Here is a 13,580-nt window from a genome sequence, read left to right as displayed (position 1 = left end):
TATATCATATAAAACAACAATTTTAATATGTTGGTTTATTCAAAATCTTCAGTGATTTATTTTTCGATTTGTAGAGCATTCTTTCTCACGATAAGCTCAGTGATTTAATTAGTATGCACTATACAAATTTGGATCTACTATATGTATCCGTACCTGCATAGTAGAGTGCACTTTGCATAGTAATGAAATTCATTATTCCATTTATTTTAAGCTATATTTATGAATGGTGATTGAGCAGTCATATTAATTATTTATTATTATTGATATTCTATAGCTGAAAAGAACACATAATTTCAACTCTATATAGAAAAAAATATGTTCCAAATCCTGCCAAGTATGTAATCATTTTTGCTGCTTTTCATTGGTAATTTTCACCATCATGAACGATGCATAGAAAGATATGAATGGAAGGCTAACTGGTATTCACCTAACAATAGTGGTTATAGAAATCAATTTAAAGCTTTGAGACCAATTATAGCAGTGCAGGTGGTTACTCTATCATTACTTTTTAAAACTGATTAATTACTGCTAGTTAACAGAAGGTACAGGAAAATATGGGTCTATCTGGTAAGACATATTATTTTCCCTTACTAGCAAATAGAATTCTTCACAAATGTAATTAATTGTGTAGTGTGTGCTTGTGTGTGAATATAGTTTGATTTGTATGAAATGTTTCTTTTTCTTTCTTTTCTTTTCTATTTTTTTTTTCAAGATTTTTAGTTGCACTTGGATTTTGTAATTTCTGATTTCTCTTATTCTTATAAATGAGTAAAGTTGATTATTTTTGTTAAATGTAATATATATATATATATATATATTACATTTCTTTAAATTGATGTTATAATGCTGAAAAAAATGATGTTTGTCTTTATATCTGTAGTGGTGGAACTTGTCCTCTAAAAACAGTTGTCCTTATCATTCAAGGCTCAATTATCTAAAGCTCTCTGGCCTTGTGACATTCTCTAATAAATCTCATCAGTTTTTGCCAATAGTATAAAGCCCCTGTTAAATTATCATACCTTAGAACAGTATCTCTCATAAAAGGTTGTTCCCTGCTTTTCAGAATGTGAAGGTGCAGCATACAATAGGGAAAGATAAAACAAGATTTGCACTGGGAAAAGGGTATTGCACCACAAATGCAATAAAGCTTAAATACTTTATAAAACTTTAGAAAAACAATCAAAATAAACATAAACACTTGTAGATTAGCCAATCCAGAGGATAGGATAGTTATAATCAAGATTAACTGTGATAATTAAATAAATAATGAATTAGATAAAATATATGATTATATACATTTTTTAAAGGGACATTAAACACTTTGAGATGGTAATATAAAATGATAAATTGTTTATATAAAAAAAACTCTGCAATATGCTTTAATTATTTATTTTGTCCCCTTTTCCTGTAATTCCATTCTAAAATTGTAAGCTTTTTAGTTCCTCTTAGAAATGGAAGTGCAGAACACTGTCATATTCCACACAGTCATTTGCTCTAGTGACCCGTTTATAACTGTCTTAATTGGCCACAGCAGAGACGTTAACCTAAGTTACAACATGGCAGCTCCTATTGTTTTATAGTCCCTACAACTTTACACTTAGTTTGTCAATATTTAAACAGCTAATGAAGCTTTAATACATACATCTACATGTTATTCTCAAACTTATATTTTCTTTAAATTCTTCATTCCATCCAGCATTTATTTAGGCCTAGATTTGGAGTTCGGCGGTAAAAGGGCTGCTAACGCTCCGCGGGCTTTTTTCTGGCCGCACCATAAATTTAACTCTGGTATCGAGAGTTTAATCAAATGCTGCGTTAGGCTCCAAAAAAGGAGCGTAGAGCATTTTTACCGCAAATGCAACTCTCGATACCAGAGTTGCTTACGGAAGCGGCCGGCCTCAAAAACGTGCTCGTGCACGATTCCCCCATAGGAAACAATGGGGCTGTTTGAGCTGAAAAAAAACCTAACACCTGCAAAAAAGCAGCGTTCAGCTCCTAACGCAGCCCCATTGTTTCCTATGGGGAAACACTTCCTATGTCTGCACCTAACACTCTAACATGTACCCCGAGTCTAAACACCCCTACCCTTACACTTATTAACCCCTAATCTGCCTCCCCCGCTATCGCTGACCCCTGCATATTTTTTTAAACCCCTAATCTGCCGCTCCGTAAACCGCCGCCACCTACGTTATCCCTATGTACCCCTAATCTGCTACCCCTAACACCGCCGACCCCTATATTATATTTATTAACCCCTAACCTGCCCCCCACAACGTCGCCGACACCTGCCTACACTTATTAACCCCTAATCTGCCGAGCGGACCTGAGCGCTACTATAATAAATGTATTAACCCCTAATCCGCCTCACTAACCCTATCATAAATAGTATTAACCCCTAATCTGCCCTCCCTAACATCGCCGACACCTAACTTCAATTATTAACCCCTAATCTGCCGACCGGAGCTCACCGCTATTCTAATAAATGTATTAACCCCTAAAGCTAAGTCTAACCCTAACACTAACACCCCCCTAAGTTAAATATAATTTAAATCTAACGAAATTAATTAACTCTTATTAAATAAATTATTCCTATTTAAAGCTAAATACTTACCTGTAAAATAAATCCTAATATAGCTACAATATAAATTATAATTATATTATAGCTATTTTAGGATTAATATTTATTTTACAGGCAACTTTGTAATTATTTTAACCAGGTACAATAGCTATTAAATAGTTAAGAACTATTTAATAGTTACCTAGTTAAAATAATAACAAATTTACCTGTAAAATAAATCCTAACCTAAGTTATAATTAAAACTAACACTACCCTATCAATAAAATAATTAAATAAACTACCTACAATTACCTACAATTAACCTAACACTACACTATCAATAAATTAATTAAACACAATTCCTACAAATAAATACAATTAAATAAACTATCTAAAGTACAAAAAATAAAAAAGAACTAAGTTACAGAAAATAAAAAAATATTTACAAACATAAGAAAAATATTACAACAATTTTAAACTAATTACACCTACTCTAAGCCCCCTAATAAAATAACAAAGCCCCCCAAAATAAAAAATTCCCTACCCTATTCTAAATTAAAAAAGTTACAAGCTCTTTTACCTTACCAGCCCTGAACAGGGCCCTTTGCGGGGCATGCCCCAAGAATTTCAGCTCTTTTGCCTGTAAAAAAAAACATACAATACCCCCCCCCCAACATTACAACCCACCACCCACATACCCCTAATCTAACCCAAACCCCCTTAAAGAAACCTAACACTAAGCCCCTGAAGATCTTCCTACCTTGTCTTCACCATACCAGGTTCACCGATCCGTCCTGGCTCCAACATCTTCATCCAACCCAAGCGGGGGTTGGCGATCCATAATCCGGTCCAGAAGAGGCTCCAAAGTCTTCCTCCTATCCGGCAAGAAGAGGACATCCGGACCGGCAAACATCTTCTCCAAGCGGCATCTTCGATCTTCTTCCATCCGGAGCGAAGCGGCAGGATCCTGAAGACATCCAGCGCGGAACATCCATCCGGACCGACGACTGAACGACGAATGACTGTTCCTTTAAGGGACGTCATCCAAGATGGCGTCCCTCGAATTCCGATTGGCTGATAGGATTCTATCAGCCAATCGGAATTAAGGTAGGAATTTTCTGATTGGCTGATGGAATCAGCCAATCAGAATCTAGTTCAATCCGATTGGCCGATCCAATCAGCCAATCAGATTGAGCTCGCATTCTATTGGCTGATCGGAACTTATTAGGGGGCTTAGAGTAGGTGTAATTAGTTTAAAATTGTTGTAATATTTTTCTTATGTTTGTAAATATTTTTTTATTTTCTGTAACTTAGTTCTTTTTTATTTTTTGTACTTTAGATAGTTTATTTAATTGTATTTATTTGTAGGAATTGTGTTTAATTAATTTATTGATAGTGTAGTGTTAGGTTAATTGTAGGTAATTGTAGGTAGTTTATTTAATTATTTTATTGATAGGGTAGTGTTAGTTTTAATTATAACTTAGGTTAGGATTTATTTTACAGGTAAATTTGTTATTATTTTAACTAGGTAACTATTAAATAGTTCTTAACTATTTAATAGCTATTGTACCTGGTTAAAATAATTACAAAGTTGCCTGTAAAATAAATATTAATCCTAAAATAGCTATAATATAATTATAATTTATATTGTAGCTATATTAGGATTTATTTTACAGGTAAGTATTTAGCTTTAAATAGGAATAATTTATTTAATAAGAGTTAATTAATTTCGTTAGATTTAAATTATATTTAACTTAGGGGGGTGTTAGTGTTAGGGTTAGACTTAGCTTTAGGGGTTAATACATTTATTAGAATAGCGGTGAGCTCCGGTCGGCAGATTAGGGGTTAATAATTGAAGTTAGGTTGAAAAGATAGGCTACGCAAATGGCGTAGGGGGATCTGCGGTATGGAAAAGTCGCGGCTGAAAAGTGAGCGTTAGACCCTTTAATCACTGACTCCAAATACCAGCGGGCGGCCAAAACCAGCGTTAGGAGCCTCTAACGCTGGTTTTGACGGCTACCGCCGAACTCCAAATCTAGGCCTTAGTGTTTAATGTCCCTTTAAAATGAAACAATCTTAATCAAAATATTTCATGGATACATGGATTTCATACAAATGTTACAAAAAATGTGCAAAAACACTCAAAAAATGTCTATTTCATTAGGTTCATTACATAGGGCTAGATTACAAGTGGATCATTAACTGTTGCACGCGAGTGATAAGGGGTATTTTGAAGATCTTTCTGCTCGTTGGAAGTAGCGTGAGTATTACGAGCTGAAAGTAAAAGTATTCACTCGAGTAAAAGCATTCACTTGAGTAAAAGTAAAAGCATTTACAATCAAATTTAACGCATGTCGGGTTAGCACGACTTCAGAGGTTTGGTCAACTGTTACGCGAGTCAAAAAGGTTACACGAAACACACCTTTGAGCCCTTAAAACTTGTGTGCAATATATTTCTATAACAATTGTTATTAGACAGTGTTATTATGAGTGTAACTGTACTTTGTAATGTATTTTTGCTGTGTTTTTTGACGCTTTTTCGTTTCGAGAAACCGTTAAGCAGAGCTCTGAGATCGTGCTAATCCCGACACGCGTTTACTTTCAACTTTTAATATGAGCAAAAAACAGATGAGCGAAACCCCCCATGACAAAACCCCTTTTTGCTTACGCGTAACTGCGCTCCACTTCTTATCTAGCCCTTTATAATAAGTTTCAATTACCATATAACCAGTTTTTCATGTGAAATGGATGCAAAGTGGAAGCCAATATCACTTTATAAAAGATGAAATTGTATTGATTGGTGGCTAAAAATTAACATTACCATGCAAATGCTGCTATAGTCTTACAATGAAAGAAGTTATTTTACCTGCTCTTATCCAAGGTAATCCTTAAAATCTGGACTGTTGGGGAGGCATGAGTAAAGTTTTGAAAACTAGTCCTCTAGACACTCTTTATTATATCACAAAGAAATCTGTATAACTACAGACTCCTATGAAGAAGATATTCACAACCTAAGCATCAATTTTAATAAATGTTTGCATTTTTTAACCATTTTGAAATGTACTACACATACCATATTACTCTTCTAAAGTAACGTGTGTTGTATGCATGTGGAAGTAATATGCAATATTTTCAATTAATGAAAAAAAAACAAAAAAAAACAATATACAACAAATCTTCTGAAAACCATAAAGTTGTGGAGAGTTAATTTTATGAAATATTTAGTTTATCACCTGGTGCATTTTTTATTTAATATTTTATCTTTTATTGAGGTTTTGCGCAAAAGAAAGAAAAAAAAAAACATACAATAAATGTCATAATATAGATAACAACATTTTCATGAAATACAGTATAAAGTATATAAGCAATAAACAAAACGATTGCTAGATTATTGATATCTGAAACCTCTATTTTTAATTTTTTGGTAGCTGTCGTGAGTGACTAGTTAGCTAACCACTTATGGAGCCTTTGATATAGGAAACACTGGTGGAGTGTGCTAGTCCTAGTAAAGACCCTATTGGGTCTAATGACTCTTTCAGGAATAATTTTTCAGCGGGTAAACACTGCTTGAGGTAATGTAAAATATGTGTAGAATAGACACTGTAAAGTAGCATATAATAATGAACTGTTGTGGGGGGGAGGGGTTCATAATGAAGTGATGAGTGAGCTAGTTAGTAATTATAGATGAACGTCCATGGGACATGTGATAATATGGTGTAAAATGGCTTGTACTATGGACACCACATATATAAAACTGAAACACAGCAGATGAAAAGTGTTATAGCCTTTTACCCCTAGATCTTAGAATATTATTTTATTATAGAGCTTATGTTTTGGGAACCACATTTACCCAAGATGTTATATTAATTGAAGAGTTAATGAGTTAGGTGCAGTATAATGCAAGGCCCTTGAAATAGTATAATGTTGGCCATCTAGTTGTAGGTACACCCTGGGAGCTAATAGAAGCCCCACCATTGAGGAGCATCGAGGGTAGGGGCTATATGGTATACTGAGATTAGAATAGTATTAAATAGTAGAAAATATGGGTACCAAATACACGGATGGAATCAGTATTCTGTATGTATCGTGGCTTACTATGTGGGTTCTATGCATAACCATAGGCTCATAGTGAATTATGAACATTTGAACCTGAAAGAGCTGTGAGGAAATAAGTAGATACTTTTGAATCATATTACTATTAAGCCTTGCTAACTGTAAATTTGAAGCATATTCCTCACTAATATCTAGAGAATCTAGCTGGAAACTGAACAGTCTAACAGCACGGTTTATTTGTTTGAGTAGTCAAGTAACTTCTGCAGATAAGGCTGATAAGCTAGGGTAGCTATCTAGATCCTAATATGCCTAAAAGAGTGATTGTTGCATTATTATATACAACATGTTATTACAGGGTTAAGCAGAGCTATATACAGGGGATATATTTAGACTTCTATATACAATCAGTGATTATAGTGAACATCCGGCAAAACAAGGTCTTAGAGATCAAACACCATTGTTATCACTGAAGACCTAGAAACCAGTATAATTAGTTATAGTGTATAACTTGTATCTCTAACATCATGTACATTAGCATTCTCAATATATCTAGATCTACAAATCAAATTTTTGTGGCTAATATAAAGGTAGAGATTGAAAGCCAGCCTAATGTACATACAGTAAACCTTCTCAGAGCTCTTAAAGGACCACTGAACCCAAATATTTTCTTTCGTGATTCAGATAGAGCATGCAATTTTAAGCAACTTTATAATTTACTCCAATTATCAATTTTTCTTCTTTCTCTTGCTATCTTTATTTGAAAAAGAAGGCAGCTAAGGTTTTTTTTGGTTCAGAACTCTGGGCAGCACATTTTTATTGGTGGATTAATTTATCCACCAATCAGCAAGGACAACCCAAAAATGGGCCGACATCTAAACTTACATTCTTGCATTTCAAATAAAGAGGCCAAGAGAATAAAGAAAATTTGATAATAGAAGTAAATTAGAAAGTTGCTTAAAATGTCATGCTCTGTCTGAATCACAAAGGAAAAAATTTCAGTTCAGTGTCCCTTTAAATAGAGGTTAGGACTCACACTGTACAAATATAATGAGGAGGAATATCTTGCTGCCTCGGCTGCTGACAGCCCGACATCCATTAGTTTATTTAAGATTATTAGTGCAAACCTATAGGCTCAAATAGTGGACACGATTCAGAATAAAACCAATAAAGCTCCAGTAACAGTTTATAACAGGCTTTCAACAAAAATATACCCTGTATATAAATATATTAAGAGACTAAGGAGTAATAGTGGCAAGCTATTCAAAAGTATTCACATTTGCAAAGTCATCTAGCAGATGACAACAAGAAGGTTTGAAATTAGACATCCCAGCATACAAAGAAATAAGGCTAAAGGGTATGATTAATAACATAACTAATATAGCTTCAGGCTAAGTTAGTAACAGGCGTTCAACAAGAATATATAGAAATATATAGAAATACTAAAATGTGGTAAAGGCAAAATATTAAAAATCATTAACATTTGTAAAGTCATCAAGCAGATAACAACAAGGAGGTTCAAAATTAGACATCCTAGGACACAAAAGTATAAGGCTGACAGACTCATTTATTCAAGTATCAGGAAGAAAACATACTTCAACAGTGCCGAGACGATAAAGTACAGTCTGTGCTTCTCTGTATAAAGTTATAGTATGATGTAACATCTAATTAGGGTTGCGTTAATAAATACTATCTCCCATACCATAGGCTGCCATGTAGAAAGATATATTTCTAAGTAAGGCTGAGTGCCATATAAACTATGAAGTGTTAAGGTAACCAAGATAATCTGGAATATTCTGGTGATAGGCAGCTCCAAAGAAGTTTATATCTAAGGGATAGTGGTATAACGCAAAAATAAAGTGGCAGTAGTATGGGCCACCACTCCAGGGGCTAGCAACAGACCAACCACGCCATGTACTAATGATATTATGTCTGCGTTGAATGAGCTAGGAATCTGCCTGCCACATATAACATATACATTGTTTAATTCTGTAGGGAGAGAAGACAACACAAAACACTGAGATTTAGTCCACCCAGAAATGTGTTCAAAAGCACCACAGTATGTGCTCAGACAGTCCACACTGTTTATGGATGACATTATACCACTGGAGGTGAGTCCAACAGTTTGTCCATCATTTCCATCTATAAGACTTGACCATGCATAAAGTATATGCAGGGAGTCCACGTCTCTTTCACAACAGGGTCATCGCCTCTAGGATCCCACTCACCAAGCTGACACGTCTTGCCACGTAGCAAGATATATTGTGTAAGAGTCTCCACGATGGTCAGGGTCCCCAAGAGAGTAACCACTGGTTCCTTGTGGATCTTTATTTTGGCAAGACAGTGTTGTGCTGATTCCAGAGAGAGATTCCTCATGTTGATCGCGGAGGTGACAGAAGGTCGCTCAGAAGCAAGTGACACATGGAATTTTTCTATAGGGTATTCAATCCCTGTCATAGGCGTCGGCCTGTTCTGCTCCCTGGTAAGGACAGCAATGGGTTCTATCTGCTCAGGTTCTTGGGAGTTAAGGGCTGCATTTCATAATTGTATCTCAGTCTCAAGCTCCCCGGAGCTAGTTTTGCTGCTTGTGAGCCCTGGGTTTAGTGATTGGAGCAGATCTTCAAAACACTTATACATTTTCTGTTTGAGAGCCTTTAATAGGTCTTTGATGACTGTATTGGATATATGTCCATCCATACTGAGGGGATGACGAGTTCCTATATACTGCTGTAATAGATTAGCTACTCTCGGTTGAGAGATACTAGTATGGCTTAGCTAGTAAAATGGCATCTTCCTCGTGTTTGCTGCGGTGATCTCTGCGGCATGAAAGGTGAAATGTACCTCTAATCAAGCTGCTTTCACCTTTGCTGTTGCTTAATGTGTTTCACCTATTAATCGGCCACCAGTCAGTTAAAAGTCGTCTGCTTTGAGCGGTCAAAAATGCTTAAATATTATATAGCCGGAACTGATGTATTGTGCAACCGCTCAGATGCAGAGCTAGCTCCGCCCCCTACACTATACAAGATCTATTCGCCAAGACTGAGCAGCAGATGCTCCGCAGGTTTGACCGCCTCATGAAATTAATTGAGGCCCCTATGATGCAGCCTTGCAGGCTCAATATGGTGGAGGTGACAGCTCCATGCACTTTGAGCAGTGATCCACAGCCATGGGATGAGAGCACACTTACCGGAGCAACTTTTCTGGAGAAGGGAGACGTCACTCACCCGGGAACTCCCAAAGTAAATGATCTGCCTGAGATGGAGACAGTTGTGACGGCAGCAGCTGTCGCCAGCACACAAGAAACTGCTGAGGCCCATGGCGGTTGCTCAGTTGGAGACATCCAGACTAATGCTGCTTACCTGGACACGTGGGGGAGACCGGCCGGCTCCCCGGCGAAAGGCTCTACGGAGGAGCATCTGGTGCTGACAGCTAACTATTATCCTGCTGTCCTGGATCTCTGCGAGGGTTGCAGCCTAGATTCTTGGCACACCCTGGAGTACATGATAGATTCGGCTCCCAAAGTGATGCGGCGGATACCCGGAGGCCTTCTGGATCTGAATATTGACATAAGAGTTGGGGTTGGGTAAAGTAAAAGGCACAATGGTTGCTTCTGAACTGCTAGGTTTGATCTAGCCCACTCCAGAATTGATTCTCTCCCAATCTTGGAGTTTATGCACTGCCCTGAGAACTGCTATACATGAGGCCGAGATGTTATTAATATACTTAACACTGTTGTGCCCTTAGGTCTGTGGTTAGCTTGGCCTCTATACTACCCCATAAGACTAGGGGAAAGTTGGTTAACCGAGACAGATTTGCCCAAAACCCAGTTTATTAGTAGGATAGCAACATTTAATAGAGCCTGGGATCCTTTTACGAGATAAGGGTGCTGTAATCATTTGATGAGAAGCAGTCCTCCTCCCCTAATTCATATTTGTTATTCTGCAGGTCCGACAGAGGCCTGTACCCCCAGATCAGAAGGTAACATTCATTGAGGCCCTGATATAGCCATATTAGACAAAGGGGAAAATTAATGTTTATAAGCTTCTTCTATCTATGACAATGTGCTTAATTTTCTTTTTCTCTTACTTCTGAGAGAAATGTTTATCTAGCTATGTAGATATGCTACCATAAAAGAGAGTGTGCAAATTTTATATAGTCTTTTAGAATTTTAAATGTCTTCTATGTGATATTTCATGTGGGGTTGCATGTATAAAAAATATTACACTATTGCTAAGATAAGCATGTTTGGATGAAGCAACATAGTCTTAGTATAAATTTATACTTTACATCACCAACTAGAAATCTCTGTATACAGGTTATTCACTGTGGTGATCTTCTATATTTGGTTTGCAACTAGTATACTCTACATGGATATGCCCTGATGTTTCATACATATTATATAGGGCTCCTTGATTTATTTGTCTAATGGTCAGGGAATCCTGCCATATATCATACTACCTATTATGAGGGGTTATATACTGATATCCATGTACTGTTTGCTCCCCTTGTTATTATGGTGCCTAGAGATTATATAACTACAAGTTTACTACAGTTATTTCTCGCAATTTAACTTCAGAATCTTGCAGCTTAATGTGCCAGTGTTAATATGATTATTTTGTTTATGAATTGTAGACAGATGTCTTTGTCACAAATGCAATGCATATTGTATATGTTATGGACACACAAAGACCTATTTCTTTTCTTTTAGAGATTTGTTATGAAAACTAGGTCTCATGATTCTCACTGGTTATGTTATGCTATGTCTATGTTGAAACATTTATATATAAAATGACTGGTGCCGCTCATGGCATACCTATGTATTAAATGCGCAAGACGTGATGTATATACAGGGAGTGCAGAATTATTAGGCAAGTTGTATTTTTGAGGATTAATTTTATTATTGAACAACAACCATGTTCTCAATGAACCCAAAAAACTCATTAATATCAAAGCTTAATAGTTTTGGAAGTAGTTTTTAGTTTGTTTTTAGTTATAGCTATTTTAGGGGGATATCTGTGTGTGCAGGTGACTATTACTGTGCATAATTATTAGGCAACTTAACAAAAAACAAATATATACCCATTTCAATTATTTATTTTTACCAGTGAAACCAATATAACATCTCAACATTCACAAATATACATTTCTGACATTCAAAAACAAAACAAAAACAAATCAGTGACCAATATAGCCACCTTTCTTTGCAAGGACACTCAAAAGCCTGCCATCCATGATCTGTTCACCATCAACATTGCGTGCAGCAGCAACCACAGCCTCCCAGACACTGTTCAGAGAGGTGTACTGTTTTCCCTCCTTGTAAATCTCACATTTGATGATGGATCACAGGTTCTCAATGGGGTTCAGATCAGGTGAACAAGGAGGCCATGTCATTAGATTTTCTTAATTTATACCCTTTCTTGCCAGCCACGCTGTGGAGTACTTGGACGCGTGTGATGGAGCATTGTCCTGCATGAAAATCATGTTTTTCTTGAAGGATGCAGACTTCTTCCTGTACCACTGCTTGAAGAAGGTGTCTTCCAGAAACTGGCAGTAGGACTGGGAGTTGAGCTTGACTCCATCCTCAACCCGAAAAGGCCCCACAAGCTCATCTTTGATGATACCAGCCCAAACCAGTACTCCACCTCCACCTTGCTGGCGTCTGAGTCGGACTGGAGCTCTCTGCCCTTTACCAATCCAGCCACGGGCCCATCCATCTGGCCCATCAAGACTCACTCTCATTTCATCAGTCCATAAAACCTTAGAAAAATCAGTCTTGAGATATTTCTTGGCCCAGTCTTGACGTTTCAGCTTGTGTGTCTTGTTCAGTGGTGGTCGTCTTTCAGCCTTTCTTACCTTGGCCATGTCTCTGAGTATTGCACACCTTGTGCTTTTGGGCACTCCAGTGATGTTGCAGCTCTGAAATATGGCCAAACTGGTGGCAAGTGGCATCTTGGCAGCTGCACGCTTGACTTTTCTCAGTTCATGGGCAGTTATTTTGCGCCTTGGTTTTTCCACACGCTTCTTGCGACCCTGTTGACTATTTTGAATGAAACGCTTGATTGTTCGATGATCACGCTTCAGAAGCTTTGCAATTTTAAGAGTGCTGCATCCCTCTGCAAGATATCTCACTATTTTTGACTTTTCTGAGCCTGTCAAGTCCTTCTTTTGACCCATTTTGTCAAAGGAAAGGAAGTTGCCTAATAATTATGCACACCTGATATAGGGTGTTGATGTCATTAGACCACACCCCTTCTCATTACAGAGATGCACATCACCTAATATGCTTAATTGGTAGTAGGCTTTCGAGCCTATACAGCTTGGAGTAAGACAACATGCATAAAGAGGATGATGTGGTCAAAATACTCATTTGCCTAATAATTCTGCACTCCCTGTATATATAGGTATGTTGCCATGAAAACATATTAAGCTATTTATGTATGTCATTGCTACCTCAATAAAAACTATTAAAAAAATATATATTCCTGGTCTTTGATGAAATAAAGGGAATGTATATTTTTAGGTACAACTCAAACTTATGTTTAGAAAGTTATTCTTGTTTTTCTTTCAAATGTATTTATCAAGAATAAATTACAGACAATAATTTAATCCCATTGATGTATTCATATAGAAAGAGAGATCACACAAAATCTGTATTTTCCAAGCTATAGAAAAGCTCTGTGTGGATACACTACTAATCAATTTAATTGTATTTGCTAATACACAGACTGTATTGAAGAATACTTGCAAGAAGATATAGAAACTAAAATATAAAAAAAAACTGTGAAAGAAATCCCTCTGATAATAAAAACACACCAATTTCTCTGCTTGTTTTTTTCAAGCACTGCTTGAAAACAAGCTTCTATTCTTGTGAATATCAGGTAGACTGTATTCCCTTTATTTATTTTTAAACATGTGTGAAGATTTGACAGTTTAAAGTGCTTTCACAAAAACAAGCAGTATTTTCATATAGCGC

The sequence above is a fragment of the Bombina bombina genome, chromosome 2, assembly GCF_027579735.1.
Source record: "Bombina bombina isolate aBomBom1 chromosome 2, aBomBom1.pri, whole genome shotgun sequence".
Lineage (NCBI taxonomy): Eukaryota > Metazoa > Chordata > Amphibia > Anura > Bombinatoridae > Bombina > Bombina bombina.
The sequence above is the reverse complement of the archived record's forward strand: the minus strand, read 5'-3'. Positions refer to the sequence as shown.